We start from the raw sequence: 8,785 nt of genomic DNA on the forward strand, positions 1-8,785 counted from the left end.
CCTGGCTAATTTTTGTATTTTTAGTAGAGACGGGGTTTCACCATGTTGGGCAGGCTGGTCTCAAACTCCTGGCCTCAAGTAATCTGCCTGCTTCGGCCTCCCAAAATGCTGGGATTACAGGTGTGAGCCATTGTGCCTGGCCACCACTACCCTAATTCTAACACCATATATTAATATTATCTATTTTTGAATGTTTCCTTTTCAAGTTAACCAGTTTAAGTTTGTTCCTGTGGACAGAAAGACTTCCCGTTAGTATTTTTATCTCATCAATTATAAGGCTAAAGAATGTTTTTTTTTCATCTTTTCCCTTAGTGCCTTAGAGTGGTTGGACCAGCTCGATATAAAGTTGTAGAGCTCAAAGGCTAAAACATCTTTCCCACAGATGCTGTCAGTCTATTTGTTTAATCGTCTGACCGAGAGGCGCTGTGAACATCTCTTTGGTAGCTGGTGCATTTTAGTGCTTATTTGTGGATCCGACTCAAGCCATATATATATTTGCATATTTTACTTTTATGCACGTGTGAAATGTGCACATACACACACACAGAGCTCCTGTTTTTCCTGCATTGATTTCTCCTTTCCTATTTCTACCCTCAGTAGATATCCTTCTCTACCCCATGCTATCCTTGCCTTGGGCTCCTCATACAAACCTTCCTCAACAAAACACTCTCCAGAATCAGTCACCCCTGTACACACTGCCTTAAAATGATTGACTATTTATCATTCAAAAGGCGCACACAATCATGGAGAATCTCCTTTCACTTCTACTTTTGATGTAAAGACCATAAGAAATCCAGGTTTGGAAGGGGAAATCGTGTAGTTAAAGCAACTGGTAGAATGTGTGGCTTTTCATTATCTGCCTGAAGTTCCATTCTGAGTTTTTCCTGAATGAGGATGGAATCTCTGTGTTTATACATTTTTTTTTCTTTTTAAAATATGTCTCAGGCTGGAGTGCAGTGGCTATTCACAAGTGCAATCATAGTGCACTATAGCCTCAAACTACTGGGCTCAGGCAATCCTCCCACTTCAGCCTCCCAAGTAGCTGGGCCTACAGGCAGACACCACTGCTTGTGGTTCTGTGTTGAGACATTTGTTTGCTGAAGTGACAGGCACCCTGTTTATGAGCTCATTCATTCATTCTTTCACTCACTCATTCATTAATTCATTCATTCATTCAACACATCTTTCCTGAGTCCTATAATGTGCCTGACGTTGTTTGAGAGGCTGAACTTCTCGAGGGAGAGATCTATTCTTCAGACCAGAGGGAAATTTGGAAGCCCAAATAGAGAACAGTATTTATAGATCTGACCTTTAGACTACAAGAGGCACCTAATTCCTTAAAATAGAATATTGTTGCTTTTCATTATGCCATGCACATGATAAGAGCTCTGTATATATTTTGGGATGAGGGCAATAGTATTGTACATGTTTCTCTGAAATAAACTGGTAAAACTCTGGATTGTTTATTTTTTATTTTTTATTTTTATTTTTAATTTTTTTTTTTTGAGGCAGAGTCTCGCTCTGTCGCCCAGGCTGGAGTGCAGTGGCCGGATCTCGGCTCACTGCAAGCTCCGCCTCCCGGGTTCACGCCATTCTCCTGTCTCAGCCTCCCGAGTAGCTGGGACTACAGGCGCCCGCCACCTCGCCCGGCTAGTTTTTTTTTTTTTTTTGTATTTTTTAGTAGAGACGGAGTTTCACTGTGTTAGCAACTCTGGATTGTTTAGATTGAAATGAATACAGATCATTATTACTTTTTAAATTAAGTCTAATTTCTTAGTTAAGTCACCACAACGTATTTGCAGTTGTTTGTGTACGGGCCTGTTTCTTTCTTGGAATAATACTCACTCCTTTTTAAGCTGCACCTTTCCTGTTAGTTCTACTATGACGGTGAGCATCATAGTCTACTTTTGTATATTGCCTTTCATTTTAAAGGCTTATGGCAGAAGGATCAGAGGCATCCTTAAGGAAGCATCAGGTACGTTAGGTAGATGTATGAAAAAAATACTACATATCCTTTTTGTGTTATGCAATAAATCATATAGTGCTTGCTTCAGATGATTTCTTCCAGGTTCACTCAGCAACATTCTCTACCCAGACTATATAGCCTTGACTTTCAATAAAAAACAAATATGAGGCCAGGTGTGGTGGCTCACGTTTGTAATCCCAGCACTTTGGGAGGCCGAGGTGGGAGAATTACCTGAGGCCAGGAGTTTGAGACGGGCCTGGCCAACACGGTGAAACCCCGTCTCTACTAAAAATACAAAAATTAGCTGGGTGTGGTGGCACATGCCTGTAATCTCAGCCACTTGAGTGGGTGAGGCACAAGAATCTCTTGGACCCAGGAAGCAGAGGTTGCAGTGAGCCAAGACCACTCCAGGGTGGTGCGTAGGTGACAAAGTGAGACCCTGTTTAAAAAAAAACAAAGATGAGTTACCAAAAAAGTTTTAACAAAGGGCACAGTGAGGAGAAAGTCCTCCTCTTTTCACGGCCAGCATTCTGTTTCCAGTTGATAGTTCGCACATAGCCAGCTTTGACTGAACTCACCCCTGTTAGTGCAAATTTCTCTGAGATCTGAACTGGGAAGAGGAAAGAGACATTAAAAATGAGCTCTCTGAGTTGTGTTTAAATTCGTCACACTGAATCCATGACTGTTAATCCCATTCACAGCTGTAGTAATTATATTGCATAATCAGTGAGGGGAAACCCTCCCCCTTTTGTATTCTTATTGAATAGAGAAGACAGATAAATGTCAGAGCTCTGCCCTAAACTAAGATTACTTCCTACAAAAGAATTCTGGACTCAGAAGGGAAGCATGATCCTTTACAAGTGAGCTCACCTTGTCCACTCTCAGCTCAGGGATAGCAAACACATAGATCAGGGATTCCTAGTCTGTAGGACATGGATGCCTGATGAGGCATTTAAAATCGTAGGATTGCAAGCATTATCTATAGACTGCATACACAATATTTTACACCTACACGTACTATTCAAAAACATGGGGATGTGTAATTCCAATTAATAAAATACAAATTTGCTCAAAGGCATCACTAAATTCATGACAGTTTTAAAAATAATACTAATGCATAGTGTTTCCTCCATTGGTTATTGTCAGAAGATTTTCTTTGCTTAGAAACAAATTAGCAGTTTTGGGTAACAAGATGGTCCTCGTAATTTAGAAGTTTGGGGGTCACTGTTTGAGAGTGCTGGTGATCTATGTTTAACTCATGGATGACTTCCTCCTAGCTCTATAAAATATTGAGGTGTTGACATCCCAAACTTGTTATAACTGGAACATACATATGAATCCTACTCTGCACAAGGCACAATATTCTTGATTTCATATTTTCCTAACTCCCTTTGTCTCATGGCATTTACAAACCTTTTTTTTTTTTTTTCCTTTTTGAGATGGAGTCTTACTCTGTCACCAGGCTGGAGTGCAGTGGTGTGATCTCGGCTCACTGCAACCTCTGCTTCCCGGGTTCCAGCAATTCTCCTCCCTCAGCCTCCCAAGTAGCTGGGACTACAGGTGCGCACCACCATGCCCAGCTAATTTTTTTGTATTTTTAGTAGAGATGGGGTTTCACCATGTCGGCCAGGATGGTCTTGATCTCTTGACCTTGTGATCCACCCGCCTTGGCCTCCCAAAGTGCTGGGATTATAGGCGTGAGCCACCGCACCCAGCCCAGCATTTACAAATCTAACTGAAGAAACATGAAATAAGTGCACACAAAAGTTACATAACGAGTTAAGAAATGCAAGGAGAAAACATACAGTACACGAACAATTGCCGAATGCTGTGAACACAGAGGCAGCAGAGAGGGAAAGGTAGAGAGAGAGAGGGAGCGGAAGGTGAGTGGTATGGTGAGAGGAAGTGTGTTCCCAGGGCGCACATCAGAGCAGGTTTTTATAGACTCTCATTCCTGACTCTGCTGATTGCCACCCAAGTAACCACAGATAGATAACCTGACCCCGCTAAGCCTCTGTTTAATCATCAGTAAAATCAAGATTATAATTATAATACCTCTCATACTGTGTTATTGTGAAGATAATTTATGACAAAATATATTAAGTGCTTCGTACTATAGCTAGTGTATAATATGTGCAAACTAAATCGCAGCTGGTATTTACTCTATTAGACTGTAAATCCCTCCAGGATGGGAAGTATGACTAACTTGTTTTTGCTTCCATAGAATCTAGCACAATGCTTGACTCATAAGTACTCAATAAAAGGAAAACATTTGCTGAATGTTTTGAATGTAATGAAGGGAAGGTAAATGGCTAGATGGTGGGATGAAATTTTTTAAAAAATGAACTATGGGCTTTGGTGACATGAAAGGGTGTCACGGAGAGCAAAAGGTGAATCTAACCGTGCATGGAGAAGAGAGGAGGGCACTGCAGTGGGAGAGGGCAGGAACCAAAGCGCAGAGGCAGGAAGGCACCTGGGATTGGGTACTGGGATTCGGCTGTGGAGGGAGTGGCCTGCCAGGCTGGGGAGTATGTATCTTACCTGTGAACAGCGGGAGCCCATGAAGATTTGTGAGGGGGAGAATGGCATGAGGAGGGAACTTTCCAGAGGGTTAGCCTGGTGCTGGTGTGGAAAGGAAAGGGGCAATCCATGCTAAGCAAGAAGTGGTTAAGTCCCTGACCAGAGTGACAACTATGGAAATAGAGACAAAGGACTGATTGAGGAGAGGGCAGAGGTCCCACATCTCAATTCTTTCGGAATTGGTAAGGTGGTCACTTAAGCCATCTACCAACATGCATGCTGACTCTTGAAAGGGCACATTTTTCGCTGGGCGTGGTGGCTTAGGCCTGTAATCCCAGCCCTTTGGGAGGCCAAGGCAGGCAGATCACCTGAGCTCAGGAGTTCGAGACCAGCCCGGCCAACATGGTGAAAACTTGTCTCTACTAAAAATACAAAAATTAGCTGGGCGTGGTGGCACATGCCTGTAATCCCAGGAGGATGTACTTGGGAGGCTGAGGCAGGAGAATTGCTTGAACCTGGGAGTCGGAGGTTGCCGTGAGCCAAGATCATGTCATTGCACTCCAGCCTGGGCAACAAGAGCAAAACTCTGTTTCAGAAAGAAAGAAAGAACGAAAGCAAGAAAGAAAGCGAGCAAGCAAGAAAGAAAGAAAAGAAAGAAAGAAAAGAAAGAAAGAAAGAAAGAAAGAAAGAAAGAAAGAAAGAAAGAAAGAAAGAAAGAAAGGAAGGAAGGAAGGAAGGAAGGAAGGAAGGAAGGAAGGAAGGAGGGGAGAGAGGGAGGGAGGGAAGGGAGGGAGGGAAGAAGGAAGGAAGGAAGGAAGGAGAAAGAAAGAGAAGGAAGGAAGGAAGGACCACATTTTTGAAAATCACTATGGGTGAGTACTGAGTTAGAGAAGAGACAATGGAGCGATGGATTGACAAGGAGTGCGGAGCCTGCCGCATGAACTGAGTCAAGGAAAGGTGATTTGAGTGGAAGGGTTTTTTTTTTTTTTTTTTTTTTAGAGAGATGGGAAGATCAACAGTGGTGAGTATTAGAATGGGCAATGGAGAGGGAATAATCTATAAACGTGGAATTGAACTCGGGGCTAAACTGCCAATGACAGAGACTCACTTGCCTGAACAAAAGTGAACTGGAAGTCTAGCAACACGGGCAGAGCCGGACGGCTCTGCCTGTGGTGGGGCCGAGGGCACAGGTGAAGCCTGCTGGATGGAGCCAGACTGGGCCACCTCCCCTCCCTGTGGAGGAAGCAGAGCTATGGTCACCTCCCTTTCCCCTCCACACTCCATGGAGATCTCCCCTCTCTCCTCCACGTCCCATGGATACTTCCCTTCCCCTCCACATCCCACGGAGACCTCCCCTGCCGCCTTCAATTTCACTTGGCTAGGAAGACACAGTGGAGCTAGTGTAGGTGGCCTGCTTCTTTTATGTTTTTGGGAAAGCAGTCTGTCTCTCTGGAAGAAGTTATTTTTTCTTAGATAAAGGGACTATCTCTGGGGGAAAAAATGATTCCAAAAAAAGAAATAAAGAATGAAGAAAAATAAGGACTCTCCTTTCTCCTACCCTTGGGGGGAATTCACTCATTCATTACCACATTTAATTGAATTGAAAAATAGCCACTTTCTTCTTCCAATAACTACTATTGCCGGTGACTACTTGATGTTGTCTTCTGTTAACCACATGACATCCTCTGTCTGTGAGTTTGTGGAGCACAAGGGAAGAGGTAAGAACACCCAACTCTACTGCTTTTCCGTGACACAGGAAGATGCTGTCAGGGCTAGGTATTCTCTAGGGTTCTTAAAAACTCTTTGGAGAATTAGATCAATCCAAGAAGACTGAGAAAAATCACATGTAGTGTTTCCCCAAAGAACTTTACAAAGGGTAAGATGCTCTAGCCCGAAACTAGAACTGTAGCATAAATCTGGTCTGAAACCTTGGTTAAGGATGTAACAGTTTATATTGGGGAATCTGTATGTGGATCTGAAAAGCTGGCAGCTTTCTAGATTTCTTATATACATCTGGTGCAGACATAAGGCGGTGCCACCATCTCAGATGACACTGGCCTTTTTGTGTGTGAAAATTGACATACTCTACATGAAAATTCATATATTCTATGGTCTAACCTTCCATCCTTGGGTATACCAACAAGAAAAACCAGGAGACATATATAAAGATGTTAAGAGCAGACCTTTTTGTAATAGCAAAAATGTATAAATCAACCAACTGTCCATCAACAGCAGAAAAAATAAATCCAATATAATACATTCATACAATGGAAAGTTATTAAGTCATTAAACAGCAGATGGTCTTATAGGGACATGCAACAAAGTGGATGAACCTGAAAAATATAATAGTGAGAAAGTTAAAGCCGGGCACAGAGGCTCATGCCTGTAATCCACTTTGGGAGGCCGAGGCAGGCAGATCACTTGAGGTCAGGAGTTTGAGACCAGCCTAGCCAACATAATTAAACCTGACTCTAGTAAAAATACAGAAATTAGCTGAATGTGGTGGTGGGCGCCTGTAATCCCAGCTACTCAGGAGGTTGAGGCATGAGAATCACTTGAACTCAGGAGGTAGAGGTTGCAGTGAGCTGAGATCGCACCACTGCACTCCAGCCTGAGTGACAGAGCAAGACCCTATTTCAAAAACAAACAAACAAAAAAGCAAGTTAAGTCCAAGAATTACACACATTAAGCTCCATTCACAATGTTAAAAACAACTAAAATGAAACAACAAAGTTTTCCAGAATAGGTATATTTATAATAAAACTAGAAAACACACATATACTTAACAGGAAGTGAATAGTAAGCCGAAAACTCAATATCCCGGAGAGTTCACTCAGCTGAGCAGATGGATGTAAATTACACTCATTTTGGGTGGTGAGCTGGTGGACGTTCTTTATCTTGTTTTACAAATAGGGTGATGGGGAATGCAGGGACGATGAGGAGTGTGTCATGAGCCGTGACGTATGATTAATCCAGTTCTGCACATCTGAGTGGAGTAGGGGTTGTGGGAAACCATCGCAGTTCTTGTGGGACACAGACAGATCTGATGACTTTTCAGATAGAATTGCAGGCTGAGTAGGCAGAGGAATGGAGTAGATATATTATTAGAGTTTGTCATCCAGGGCCTGGCAGGATAATCAGTGTCATGAAGGACAGCACTCCTGCCTGGAGGAATTTTCAGCTTATTCCAGACAAAACAACAATGGAGACACTGAGTCTGAGTTAAACATTACAGCCATGGAGTCTACTGTTTTTATTTTTCTAATGATAAAGTTATTGTAACTCAAATGTCTTTATTTTATTTTTTCTATCAAGAAAGTTATGGCAGAGATGAAAATTTGGAAAATAAAGAAAAGGATAAAAAAGAAAATATTATTCCAATACCCAGAGATCATCACTGTCAATCTTTTGGTGCGTTTGCCTCCTGCGGACTGGGATTAGATAAGAACCACTAACTACCCACCCATTGTATATTTTTTGACCAAGGCAACCTAGCAAAACTGTTCAGAGCTTGGTTCTTTGGAGTGAGAAGAACTGAATTTGAATCCCAGCTTTGCACTAACCGGCTCATGGCAAGTCAATAACCTTCCCTGAACCCCAGCTGGGTCATGGCACTAGTGGGGTTTGAGGATTAACCAAGATGAAATGTGGTGCAATTAGCATTTACAGCGTCTGGCACACAGTCAACCTTCAGTGAGAGTTGTGATTTATTATTAAGATGATGTGCCTGGCTTGGGGCAGTGAGGTTCATTTAGTTAAAAGATGGGGAACTCCAAAAAACACCCAAACAGCGGAAGGGATTCTAGGGTTGTGAAGGTGGAAAGGGCTATGTTATGTTTGATTTGAAGACAACCTGATGGATGACTTCCAATATGTGAAGAATGAAGGCTGTCTCAGAGGATTTGAGACCTCAGAAGATAAGCTTAATCCTGCTCTTTCAGCATAATAGAAAGTTTATTTATCCTCCTCCAGTGAGATTAACATAAGAGGAAGGGGCAGTGGAGGAAATGATGGGGACAAGCAGTACCATCTTTTGAGCCTTTGTCTTGGCCACAGCAACTCTCTGAGAATAATAATATACTCTATTTCTCCTGCAGTGGGCACTGAACAACAGGAGTATCTAGGTTGAATGCCTCCAAATTTACATTCTAAAAGTGATGGATCATCCTCACTACTGAAGGTTTTATAAAAGGTACAAAGGGGCCGGGCGCGGTGGCTCAAGCCTATAATCCCAGCACTTTGGGAGGCCGAGGCGGGTGGATCACGAGGTCAGGAGATCGAGACCATCCTGGCTAACAT

The sequence above is a fragment of the Chlorocebus sabaeus genome, chromosome 17, assembly GCF_047675955.1.
Source record: "Chlorocebus sabaeus isolate Y175 chromosome 17, mChlSab1.0.hap1, whole genome shotgun sequence".
NCBI classification, from domain to species: Eukaryota; Metazoa; Chordata; class Mammalia; order Primates; family Cercopithecidae; genus Chlorocebus; species Chlorocebus sabaeus.